Raw genomic sequence first — 13,905 nt, forward strand, 5'->3', positions numbered from 1 at the left:
TTTTGGGTACCTTCAAAATCATGCAATGATGTTTGTAATCTGAAAAACTTGCGTGCTTCTAGCTTATGATGCCATGAGAAATGTACTCATTCTTGCACTGATTTTTCTCAGCCTATCCTATCTCATGGGATTATTGTGAGTAAAAAATGGTCAGAGAAACTATAAAATATTTCCTGAGCTTTCTGGAGCAAAGGTAAACTAGAAATTAAATAAAAAACATGTCTGCTTTGCAGAAAGCACATGCCTATTATGTGTGAACAGGACAACGATGATCAAATTCACAACAGTAGCTGTTGTTTGAGATAGTACTGTAATTAGGTTTATTATGAAAGCCAACCATGGTTTAGTTAGTTCAGACGTACAGTTTGCTCAAACAATGCAAGGGCAAGATTGAAATGTTTCAGCCTGTAGCTTATTCATAGTTTCTAAAGTCAACTACAGGTAGTCCTCAGGTTATGACCACTCGTTTAGTGACCATTTAAAGTTAGGTTGGCGCTGAACTAGGGGGAATTACAACAGGTTGTCGAAGTTGTAGCTGTCACAGAGTCCCCACAGTCATGTGATCACGATTCAGGAGCTTGGCAACAGGCTCTCAATTACAACAGTTGCAGCATCTTGTGGTCACATGATCACCATTTCCAAGCTTCCCTGCTGGCTTCCCACAAGCAAAGTCAATGGGGAAGTTGGCACGAGGTCGCAAGTCACTCCCACCACTTTTTTGCCTGCCTGTGGCACTCATCCTTCCACCCATGCTCTGTAATGCCTGCCCGCAGCACTCACCTGCCCATGCTTCGTAGCAACACCCACCCACCCTTTGTAGCACTTGCCCATGGTACCCACCCATAGCTCTTACCCACCAGCCTGCTTGCCTGGGACTCTCGCCTCTTCCCATGTCATGGTCACATGAGGTCCTTGCTTAATGACCCACATGATCCTGGGGTTACAACGGCAACCAGGATGCCATCACTAAGCGATGTGATCACATGACATCACACTTTATGACTGCATTTTTTAGCAACAGATATTCCAGCCCCAATTACCATCATAACCTGAGGACTACTTGTAATCCCTTGACTTGGTTAAAATTGAGCACATTTTAAACAGAAGCACCTCTGTTCATTTGCTTAGCTGAGATACACTATCCCAAGAGATCTCAGGCACAGACATTCCCAGATTTGGGACTGATGAAAGCACTATCCTAAATATGCTTAGTTGGCAGAAGTGGTACTCACTTCCAAACAAACCTAGTGAAGTGGTACATTCAATAAATACATGGTGAGCCCCTCACTGAAATGAGGCTTTTTAGGTAAATGTATCCCAATAATTAGCAAAAACAAATAGGCCACTCCCCTTTAAGAGCACCACTGAATCTGCTCCTTGTTCAATGGCAAGGTCTGGAGCTCTGCAGCAGACCATGGCTGTGAAATTTCAAATGGCGGAAGAGTCCCAACTACTTGCCTGAAAGCTGGATTCATATTTAATAAAGCTAGAATGGTGGGATGGGTGGGTGGTACATGACACAGAAAAATATAACATGTGTTGATATTATAGCCTGTACATCATAGCTTGTACATCCGGCAATAATGCTACCCAAGTCATCTTCCTCCCTCAATACATTTGTACTTAATGTTAAGGGATGTGCATCATAAGCAACACTCCTACACGGCACAATCTATCACAGGGAAGGTTTCTTAAGAAGGTCCTGTTGAAATGTCTGGAAAAAGCTGAGTTCCCTTTCTCTGAAAACAGATTTATAGAGAACACTCCAACCGCTGGTTCCTTTGGATAACTGCTTAATCCCATACTCCAGCAGTGTACAACTACAGATGCCGAGTCAAATGGGGAACAGCCAATTCTGACATCCATCCAGCTGATGTTAACAAGGTTTCACCTTTTGCTTCTTAAAATCTGTTTTTAAAAATGTCAATCTCCCAGCCAGGGTCAGCTCCACCATGGATGGAACTGGGGAGCTTCCCACTCCCATCCCTTCCCTGTTCTACAACTTGGGCTACTACACCTGGTCTACAAAAATCCATACAACTGCTAGATGGCAGACAAGAGGCACAGATAACTGTAACTCTTTGCTGCCGTCTAGTGGCTATTTCAATCTTTGCAGTCCAGCTCTACTAGCCTTACTACTGCCCAGTGTGATAGGAGGCAGGGGAGAAATGTGAAATACAAAATATCCAGAAAGATGGATTTCTTAGAGTAGCTGTGGACTTTCAACTTTTTTCGTCTTGTCAGGTAGACCAAAGTTAACACCTCCCACTCATTGGGTTTTACAAACAGGGTTTCTTTTTCCATGCTTTACTAAATGAAGCCCAAGAGGCTGGATTCACACAGCACACTGAGTCATAAGTTATGATTTAGGAACCATAATGTCGAAGCCAAAAGTAAGCAAATCACATTATGGGCTAGCATACTATGCTCATCAGGCCACCCTCAAGGATGGGGCTCTTGCTCACTTCAATGTCTCACTTACTCATACTGCAAACTTTCTCACAGTGACAGTGCAGATCAAGATTGGGAGAGCCAACCTCAGTATAACAAGAAGGCCATGTATTGAGTGATGTTGAGTCAGCCACTGTCTCTCAGGATTACAGTGAGGGGAGGAACTTTGATGGTCCTGTCAATCTCTGGAAATACATGTAAGATATAGACATATAGTAAGTAACAGTCACATCCTTTGTAAGTTACTCATGTATTCAATTTACAGAGGATGATTCTCTATTTCAGGGAGGGGAACATGTGACCTTCTAGGTGTTAATGCACAAGATCTCTTCTTGGATGTTGCTCATTCCCAGCAATCTCTCGCCAGGATGATTGGGAAGTTATAATTCACCTCTGTTCTATTTGATAGGCTGCCATAACCAGTTCTCTATTTGAAGGGCTACCCAGTCCAACACCAATTTCAAAACAGAAGAACCATGACAAGGATTAGGACCCAACTACAATTAGTCCCTGGCCTGAGCTAGTGAACAGATGGGTCTCCTGATCACTATCTTTCCAGTAGTAGTGAGATGACTGTATTTTTATTTAAACAGATACCTCTCAATTTGTATTTGGGTGGCTTCCTTTTCAGTGATGTGTGGCCACACATTTTTGTACATGTATACATTTACACCAGTGAGATTTATGCATTCTTATACAACCCTACATTCTTCATGGAACTCTTTGGGGTTTTTTCTTAATTTCAACTAAAAAGATGTATGCACGGTATATTTAAATGCAAAATAAGAATACAGGGAAGCTTGCGGTCACAAGCCTACCACCAGCAGCATGTTGCATATTCAGGCAAATGCTAGGGTCTTAGTAGGACCTACTATTGAAACCCTTTTTTTTTACAGTGGTACCTCTACTTACGAACACCCCTACTTACAAAATTTTCACGATATGATCAGCTCCGGCCCCAAAAATTTACCTCTACTTATGAACTCGCCTCGACTTACGAACCGGACCCGCGGCCATTTTCCGCCCGTTCCACGTGGTCCACGGCCATTTTCTGCCCATTCCACGTGGTCCGCGGCCATTTTCCCGCCCGTGCCACGTGGCCCACCGCCATTTTCCGCCCTGCCACGTGGTCCGCGGCCATTTTCCGCCCATTCCACGTGGTCCGCGGCCATTTTCTGCCCTGCCGCGTGGTCAGCGGCCATTTTTCTGCCCTGACACATCCATGGCCATTTTTCCGCCCTGCCGCGTGGTCAGCGGCCGTTTTTCCGCCCCTGATGCGTGGTCCGCGGACGCTGGAAGGGATTGACGGTAATTACATTGAACCTTATGGGAAAATTTACTTCGACTTGCGACCAACTCGACTTGCGATCAGAGTCACGTAAGTAGAGGTACCACTGTATTTCCACAGGGCAGAAGAGAGCATTATCTTTTGATGCCTGTAAATCCCCTTTCCCAATCAATTAATTCTCTTGCAAGGCAAGATTGTGTATTTTTGTTCAGAACCTGCTCAAACTGCGCTGTGATTGAGGAATGGGTAAATCTATCAATTCTGGTTTCTTTCTGATTCTTCTTTTTCTAAAGTTTGATTAATCTCACTGCTATATTACTTGTAGATTTTTAAAAACTCACAGAAAAAATCTACACATACTTTTGTGTGAATTTCTATCTATGTATGCATTTTTGCAGGTAACCATCCCTAACTGTCTTCTTCCTTATAATTTTCTCAGATATGTGCATTTCTTTATATACTTTCTTCTAAATCATAGGTGGTTTATAAATATTTTGTGATAAGAAAACTTCTTCCCAAAATTCAGAGGAGCCTCAGTTTTGAAGGCAAAATGTTATCAGGCCACACACTGGTTTGCCATTGGATAAATCTGCATTAGAATGCAAACAGAACTAATTTCTCTCTATTCATAGCAGTCACATGAATTTTGGCATGCTGGAAAGAGCAGATGCAAAAGCTCTTTAGATTAGTGTATGATTTTTTGTGTATTCCTGTGTTCATACATTATGCATATCCCCAAACAGACAGAGGGATGCAGACATGCTCCACTCTGATGATTCTTATGCATCTGTTGGTTGCAGTGTGCCAACAATTAAAGTGTCTCTAGTCTCATATATCCCCATTGCCCCTGAAAGAAATGTGCAAATGTGCAGTTTATCAACCATTATATCTTTTCATTCCATACTGGGGCATAAAAACATATTTGTGTCATTATGCAAATGCCATGCATTAGTCCCAAGCAAGTTTGCATACCAAATATGACAAGAGAAGCAGAAGGAATCCATGGCAGAAATATACTTCATCTGTACATAGGCATGTCCACGTAGGCTTTATCTTAAGCGTGCCTGCATATATGCTCACATACAGCCTCATTGCAGAGCTGTGTACCTGCAAGCCAGCCTAGACAGACATTCCTGCATGCACTGAGCTGGGCATGTGCAACCCTCTCCTCCACCCCACTCCACTCCCTCACACACCGCAGTAGCTGTTCTCTCTGCACACCCAAAAGAAATACTCTCAGAAGCATGAATCAAAGACTCGGGAGCTAAGAATAGCCAAGACCAGCTGGGTGGGGGAGAGGCAGCGCACGCGCTGTTGGAGTAACGCCAGCCTGAGAATGGTGAGATAGAGGAAGGACGGCCTTCCTCTGCACAGACTCCATCTATGCTGGCAGCGGGGCATTTGGGAGAGGGGAAGATACCCCCTGGATCTTCACAGCTCAGCAAGGAGCTTTAACCAACTAGTATTTCAAAAGAGAACGACAGACTGAAAGATCTGGCTAACAAAGAACACGACAATGAAGACGAGAATGACCAAAGGACAAAGGGAGAGGAAATCTTGTCTTCTGCTTTCATCTCAACTGCTGCCTTGCACCCCCGAGAAACCTTGCTTGTGGGATATGCTGTATCTATGGGTTGCATCCATTTACCAGTATAGGTCATTGCATAGCAAGCACACAGACAAAATCTGGTGCATGTGGAGAGAATGTCATTTATATAGACTGCAGCAGTCAGCTATTTCTGGGAATAAAAGCCTAGATTTCTTTTTAAGCTTCATGCGTGCTTCAATGTGCATGTTTCTTTCTTAGGTTTTTTACATCCCTCTGGTGTCACGTGCAATAGATGAGAAAAGAGGGCAAGTGAGGGCAATTCTTCCTAGGGTCACATGCATAACCCAGGGGACTCTTGCTCGCTAATCCTTCACACGCAGGCACACACCTTCATTCCCTCTCCTTTGAGCATAAATATTTCTGTCCTCTTTGCTACTGTAATGGTGGACTTATGCTTTTACCTGTGTCTGTCTGTCCCTCCTTTTCTCTCATGCAATCATCCAGGCACACATGGGCTCACATGAGAATATCCTTCTATGTATCAGTTTGGTCATCTCAACACATAAACCTTCCAAGTTCAGTCCTTGGAAAGAACTTGATCCTACAAGACTGGGCTTCTTCTTCTAGTCAGATCTATTTGGGTGAGCCTTGGGTGAGTCACTCTCCCTCTCCCTCTAAATCCTAGTTCCCTTATCATTTAAATAATAATAGGACAAAACAGTATGTTACAAGCCAGTCGTGTCGTTTGCAATCCTGTATTTTTCATGCAATGTCAACATTACGCAAGGTGAATCCGAAACAAATGGGGGTGCTGCACCCTTTCCACATGCCCAGTGTAGAAGAAGTGGCTTGGAAGACACATATAGGGGGAAACTGAGACACTGGGGGAAGGGGGGGCTCGTGTCCCTTCCATCTGTGGGTTTTCTCCTTAAAGTACAGATACACAAATACATACTTCTCTAGTTGTGCTTTCTGAGAACGTGGCTTCAGCCCTTCACCTTGGGCAGGTTGGATGCACTACCCTCTGCGGTCTTGTGGGGGCGGTATAAAAAGATTCCCTTTCAGCAGTGTTTGTATCCATGTGGAGATGACTCTGTGGAGTCACTAAGCCAGAAGCTCCTTTATTGCTCTCTTTACAGGGAATCTAAGACATACCTCTATCCCATTTTAAAGAACTACCCTGGTAGAGAGCTTGATGCTTATCTGCCATTTCTTCTAACTGACCAGGATCCTAATATATCTTTCCCGGTTGCTCAACTTTATGCCACCATTTGTTCTATCTGTCCTACCTACAGCTGACGATTGGTGCAAATGTTGGTGATTGCCACTGCTATCTGTAGTATTGTTACTATATTAATTTATTTGTATGTAATTTTACTGTATTTTATGCCTACTTTTTAGTTTTATGAATAATTATAGGTGTATGTACTTTATTGGAGTGTTTTCTATCTTAAAGGCCATTGAGTATGTGGCTTTGGGAAACAAGCTTGCTGATCCGTATCATTTAACCTACTTTCTCATGATTGTTAGGATAAGAAGTAAGGAAACATCAATAATGCCCCCCTCCCCACTCAATATCCGAAAGGCTAATCCTGCAACATGTTCATCTGTGCATATTTGCAGAATTCCCAAGTGAAACAAATCATGTTCTCTTGCCAGTACAACTCTGCAATTTGTATGTAACTTGAGAAGGAAATCCCAGGACACCTGTAGGTTCCCTGGAGGCTAAACCACTTCTGCATAAAGAAATCTCTTGCTAAAAGGCTATTTCAACTGGAGCGGTACTTTAGAACAGCCATTCCCACATAGCAAGCTCTAGGTAGATAACAACCTGCAATTCTCAATCACCATAGTTATGTGAGCTAGGAATTGTAAGAGCCGCAGTGCCATTCCACCTGGACAAGGCTAAGTTGGGAAGCTTGCTCTAGGGGGCATCCACCATACAAAGTCAAGCACCCACATACTAAATTGCAAAGTTATCTTAATGTTGTGTAATGCTGTGGGGTGAACCCGTAAATCAGTGTTTCTCAACCTTGGCGACTTTAAGATGTGTGGATTTCAACTCCCAGAATTCCCCAGCCAGCTTGGCTGGCTAGGGAATTCTGGGAGTTGAAGTCTACACATCTTAAAGTCGCCAAGGTTGAGAAACACTGCTGTAGATAAAGAGCTCTCACACTGCTGAGAGAGCAGGTCAAGTCCAGCAAAGAGCTATATGTACATGAGCATCTTGTAAGTATTTCTGAGGAAAATACAGCTACATGATTCTTAAAGAAGAGATGCCATGTGCAGAGGTACAGGCAAAAGAGACATGCCATCTATGTTGAGGTATGTATATATGCGGATTCCTGCAAGTATCTTGGAAGAGTACCCAAATGCATGTCTCCTCAAGCACCGCATAGGATTATACATGAAAGCACAGAGATATGCTTTGCAACAGCCCAAGAGAGCAAGATAAAGCCACCTTAACCAAGTTCAAAGAAGCTGAGCTGTTATGAGAAAAAGATCTTTGAATGTCGTCAATGCAACTCTAAACTGGTTTGGTCAACATGAAGCCCTGGTAAACTCAAGGGAGCTGCCTTCTACTGAGTCAGAAAATTAGCCCATTTTTCCCAGTTAGTGTTGCTTTCACTAACTGGGAGCAGCCCTTCAAGGTGACTGGCAGGAGGCCTTTTTCCAGGTGTACCTTCAGATGCCAAGAATTGAGCCAAGGTCCTTCGTCAAGCAAAGCAGGTGGTCTAGCCTAAGCTACAACCCTGTTCACAATGTATGCTGAGAAAGACAAGCCTGTTCAGTCCCATTTTGTTCAGGGAGCCACATTCCAAAGTATATTGACCCAGGATTGCAGTCAAGGATTTCTTTTGTATTCACTCTCCATAAGGACAAAAGTCCATTAAAGGCCCCCCCACCCCAACTTATTTCCGAGTCAACGAACAAAGGTTTGTGTTATTAAATGTCACAAATTGTGAAAAGACGAATAGCCTTACTGAATTGTGTGATAAAAAGATAATTTTATCCCCCTGCAAGTGCGTGCACACACACAAAGAGGTATATAACATGCATCTCTCCCTCATTCTCTCTCTGGCACAATTATTAGTAGGATACTAAATATGCAAATACTCTGCACTGCACCTCCATTAAATACAATAATGCCTGGAATTCTTTGGGACTTAAGTTCTTAGATTCACAGAAATTGGGAGCTAGGAAGCATACCTGAAGCATCAGAATGAGAAAAATCCAGGTTAAGAGTTTTTTTTACTATGCCTGGAACCACGTTGCACAATGCACAGGCAGACTCTAGAAATAAATGCAGTGCATGCTATATTTGTACAAGAATCCATCATGGGATGCATGAGGAGAGCAACAAAACCTTGCATTCATTAGAGGCCCAGCAAGTATACTATGGAAATCCTGTAAGCATGCAGACGTGTGCATACACAGCGTGCACTCTTGCACCCAAGAAGCCAGAGGGAGGCAACGCTAGCCTGCATGAGCTTTGCCGCAAATGAGAGCCTAGCCAGAAGGGGCAAGTGGTTCTGAGAATGAAATGGGTGCTTGCTCTCAAAGAGCTTATGACAATCACTGCTCATATATAATCAAGGGGATGGTGGACCTCATGGCTACACCCATTCAGCAATATGCAGGCATACTGAAGAATCCAGGGTTGTGTGAAAGCTATGCCAGTACACACACAGGCAATTCCAATTTTTAATGTTACAGGCAGGATGGAAATACAGAAGTATGACCCAGCTGGTGTCCTTTACTATATCTGCTGCTTCTGAAATAATTATTTTCAAAAAATTAGATTGATTTCTGTATTTTATAAGGGTTAAGGAGGAGGGTGAAAGAAGGGCATAAATCTGAAGGGTGACAAATCAGAAGAAATAAATAAGGGGCAAAGAAGCCACTGAAACCCCAACTGTATATCAGAATGAGTAAGAGTATCAACACACATTCTGTTTTACCACCCAGAGGACTAGGAACCTGCCCTCCTATTTTGTATGAAAACTCGGATTACTAGGATACAAAACTATGCCCTTGTACAGTGAAATTAGAAATGCACACATCGGGATACAGAAAAGTGTATCTCCAGCTGTAGGGATATAAGCGTGTGGATTCCCACTTTGGTAAACTGATTTATTCACAGGCACATTATGGTGGGATCCAGATACCTTTCAGTTGCTGTCACCCAGTCATGCAGATCAGCATTGCCCACAAAACTCTTATTGCCCCTCAGTCTATTCACAACCTCAGGTGCATATGCACTGAGGCAGAGAGAGAAAAAATAATCCCACAAAGGTTGGGTCACTGAAAATGTGCAAAGCATGCACGCATGAGTGCAAATATATATGCACAAATATGAAAGGAGGTATCTGGACACATACATGGGTGGTGCAGAAAAAGACATTTGCACACATCAGGCAAAAGGAGGCAGGCACTGTCACACTTACCGATTAAGCTTATATGGAGGGAATGTAGACACACAAAGCAGGAGGCATGCACATTGTAAAACAAACAGAAAATTTCTTCTTTACGTGTCCTTTCTCAGTGTCGTCTCAAGCACATTACTATGGACACACCAAAATGTGTGCATGCTTACACATATACTCACTCAGGCTCCTAACCCCAGCCTGCGCACGTGCACCTGTGCATTTCCACATGCCTGTGCAACCATGCACATATGGGAAACACATATCCATCACACACCCCAAAATGCTGGAAGCTCCAACGCCCCAGCTTTTGGCGACCCCCGCCAAAGGTGAGGATGTAAAAGAAGAAAATCCTCGTGTCTCTGTCATTCAGGCAAACCCCTTTTCTCCTTCGCCGGGGTCCCGCAGAAGCTTCCCCGCTCGAAAAGTTCACCACGGGAGCCCCCACCTTGCTAGGAAAGGGGCGTGGCAGGGGCCACGGCGGTGGCCCACGCGGTGGCTCCGGTGGCACCTCCAGCTACGACCGCACCTCCCCTGCCCCGAGTCACAATCAGGCGGCGTGTTTCCGTCGTGGGAACCCCGACCTCTTCTCGCCCACCACCAGGGCTTGCTGACATTTTGGCACCCCCGCAGAAAGACCGATCCCTCCACCCCGCTCCCGCATGCACCTCCCAGAGCGAGCCCCGCACATCCCTGGCCCTGAGCGCTCCCATTACCTGCCACGGATGGGAGTCGCTCAGCACATGTTCTTCTCGGGGGGGACCCACCGGCTGGTCCCCCCCCCGCCCTTTCTCCACCGCCACCCCCTTCTCTCTTCGCCCGGTGGTGTCCTTGCGGTCCTGTACGGAGGCAGGTGGGCGGGGAGGGAGCGGAGGTCCAGTGATTTCCTCTGGGAAGGAAGGGGCGGAGGCGCAGCCACGCTAAAGTGGGGGGGGGGCACGTCAGGCTTCCATGGCGGCGCCCCTCGCCGTGGACGAGCCGCTCAGTCTCCTAGGGCTGCGCTGCTGCCAGCCGCTCCCTCCCTGCCTCCCTCCCTCCCTCCCTGCCCGCCTCCCCTCCCAGCCGGGGAAGGAGGCTCTCCGCGCGCTCGCTCGCCCCCCCGCCCCGCCCCCTCCCCTCCCCTCCCGCTCGCTTTCTGCTGTTCAGGAATGCAGCGCTTCGCCCAGCCCCCCAGACTCATTCATGGCGTCACGTGGGTCCGGGGGTGGGCAGGGGGGAGGCCCGCTCACGCTTCGGACACTCGCCCGGACCCCGCCTCGGTCTCTCTCCCACCCCCTCCTGCGCTACGACCGACCTCCCTCCTGGCGCTTCCTCGGCTCCTCCTTTCCCCCGCTCTTCTTTTGAAGCACGGTCGCTGCTCTTCTCCGGCGTCCCCTTTATTCCTTTGCATCCTCCGGAACGACCAACTTCATTTGCATCCCTGTCCATTTTGCGCTCTCTTCCTCTGTTACACAGATCCCTGACACCGCCTTCGAACAAGGAAGAGATCTTCTCTGTCTCCAGCAGCAGCGATGGGGTCAGGGGTTTTCATAGGCGAGGCTTCCAGGGACCCAAAGAACTGGTTCTTTTCTCTCCATCCTTTTCTCTTGTACTCTGTGCTTCCGTTCCATGCATTATATCTCCCACCCTTAAAAACTCACTCATGTTTGTACTGTAGATATTTGGGCGCAGTCTCCACATTGAGTGCTCAGTCTTACTTGCATTGTGAACCCCCAGATGGTACCACATCCTTGCATATCTGTCCTGCCCCTTTGGTTCCAGTTCAGTTTGCGCCTGGGATAAAGATCTGTCTGAGAAACCAACTTTATATGTTTCACTCCATTCTTTGTCCCTGATTTCACCAATCAGAAATAATACTTTGAGCAGAACTTACACAGTAGCTTTACATGTTGTGTGGAATCATGCTTTAATCATGTTCTTTGAGTAAACCACAACTGACTGGGTTCATACAAGGCAGGCCATGCTATTTGCAATCTGTAGAGTCCAGCCTGTTTTTTGTGGCTCACAGACCGCATCACGATCAAGCCAGCAAACTGGGGCACCAAACTGTGAAGTAATAGCTGCTCAATTTTTATTTTATGTACTTATTTTGCAAAATACAGTGCCCCTAGATACTGAAATGCAGGTCCTGGCTGCAAAATCATTGCCCTATCCTAAACCATAACCCACAGTTATAAACCATAATGCCTGGGCTTCCCCAACACAACTCAACGCATCACCATATGGCACATTGTGTAACCCAACTACATATACTGACAACAGCCTGTATTTGTCCTAAAAGCCTTGGAAAAATAGGACCAGGGTGAGTCAAAAAAGTATGGAAGGTATTAAATATATGTGACACTACACTATCGCCCTTTGGTTAACTGATACTGCTATGCATGTCTGTCTGAATTGTATGATTGCCTAATATTTGCAGAGTTTTAAGGGATGTATGGTTTCATACACACACACACACACACACAAACACATATATTCATAAAGAGGTTTTTATTAAATTACCCATTTCTACACTGTAACTGTTTTAATGTATTTTAGCTGATTTAATTTTAATCCTGATATTGTTAAAGCAATGAAAAGGTAAAAGAAACATATACAGTATAGGCAAGGATGGATTTTTTTTAAGAACACAGAAAATACATAACTTCATATGGCAGTGGGTGGATAGATATAATCTGAAGTTGGTGCAATAAATCAGACAGGGAGAACCTTGGTTCATAAGCCCCTGTGTGTGCTCATTTGTAAGCACTCAGAAGTTAACAAAAAATGAAAATAGATATGTTAAACCTCCATAGGGAATAAAGCATATATTTCCTCTCAGTCCCCTCTTCAAACTCCTTAAAACAAAAATCCAAATTTTATATCTCAGCACATCAGCCTCCTGCCCCCAGGAACTCATGAAAAAAGGGGGCAACCTGTGAGAGATCGAGGCACCTGGACAGCTTTTAAAAGCCAGTTGGACTGTTTGGGCCACAAATATGCCCATGCCCTGATTTTAAAAAGTGAAGTCTCTTTTGATTCAAGATTGACTCCTGATCACTTCATTGACCCATTCATATAATTTTCTCAGCAGAAGGGATTTGCCATATCTACCTTCTGAGATGTTTTTCAACTTCTTGAGTTGAGCCTAGAGGTTTGATATTTCCTGTGGTCACCTGTTGAAATACTAAAAAAATAAATCTGCTGATTGCTTTTGGGGGATCAGCCAAGATCTGCTAGGTGCTACACCTAGTTGGGTGTTTCCTAATTACATAGACTATTTAAAACATGTCAATTTATACTATTACACTATATATAGTAATATATAGTATTACTATACTATGCATATTGACTCACACATACTGTACTGTACCATAAATAGTATAAATATACTATTTATACTATGCATTTAAAAATAGCTTAATGTCCATTGTTTTTTTTAAAAAAATCTTCAGCGCAGCTCACAACCTTTATAAAATGTGGTGGCTTTATTCAAAACCATACTGTATGTGCTAAGGAGGAAAAGAAATACACCCCAGTTATCCTTGCCTGCTTCCCTCTTTCTCTTGCTCCTTCTCATAGGACAGATGCCAAGAAAGGGATTGAGTAGAAGGAACACTCTGGCTAATTGACCGTTCAGATGTTGCTGAACTACAATTTGAAAAGGCTTACCCAGCATGGCCAATGGCTAAAGATGTTGGGAGTTGTAGTTCAGTAGCAGCACGTGCGCTGCAGGTTTCTCATCCCTGCAGCAGCAGAAGTGCTGGAATTTGCTGTAAATGTGATTAGATACATCTGTAATGCCATGTCTTGCAATTCAGTATGTCTAGGACACATGAACACTCAGAGAAGAATGGAATGTGTAATGGGATATGTCTGGGACCCACAACAGCTATCATTATGTCTGCATGAGTCAATATGTGTGGATCCATGTGTATACACGTTAACCATAATTTCGTCTGATCCAATTGGTTGTTTTTATTCAATGTACTGTTGTATACTAGGGCTCTTGGAATAAGCCATAGAAGGGGTTTTGTAAAATTACAGCACACTAGTTATGAAATGTGCAATTGTGTATGCTTCAGTGATATAGACATCTTATTATTTCAGATTTTAATTGGGAAATGACATACAGTCTGGTTCAAAGACCTGTTATAGGTTCAAGGAAAGACAGCACAAAATATTCCTCAAACAAACCCAATAAGTTTTAG

At 44.4% G+C, this 13,905-nt stretch overlaps 1 protein-coding gene across 10 annotated transcripts in view; it reads right to left on the minus strand.

Moving 5' to 3' along the window:
• SHANK1 (SH3 and multiple ankyrin repeat domains 1) overlaps positions 1-10,746 on the minus strand; it is a 91,229-nt gene extending 80,483 nt beyond the window's left edge. For 6 of the 10 annotated variants that reach the window (XR_015796648.1, XR_015796645.1, XR_015796647.1 and 3 more), the window contains exon 1: positions 10,432-10,746. The gene's annotated coding sequence lies outside the window, so the exon portion shown is untranslated. The remainder of the gene's footprint in view (positions 1-10,431) is intronic. The other 4 variants (XM_088143571.1, XM_088143569.1, XM_088143570.1 and 1 more) reach the window with 1 other exon arrangement.
• Between the last annotated feature and the right edge of the window lie 3,159 nt (positions 10,747-13,905).

This window comes from Python bivittatus, unplaced genomic scaffold (assembly GCF_059951505.1).
Source record: "Python bivittatus isolate LINGU-HERP-01145 unplaced genomic scaffold, Pbiv_v1 ctg000410_np1212, whole genome shotgun sequence".
Taxonomy (NCBI): domain Eukaryota; kingdom Metazoa; phylum Chordata; class Lepidosauria; order Squamata; family Pythonidae; genus Python; species Python bivittatus.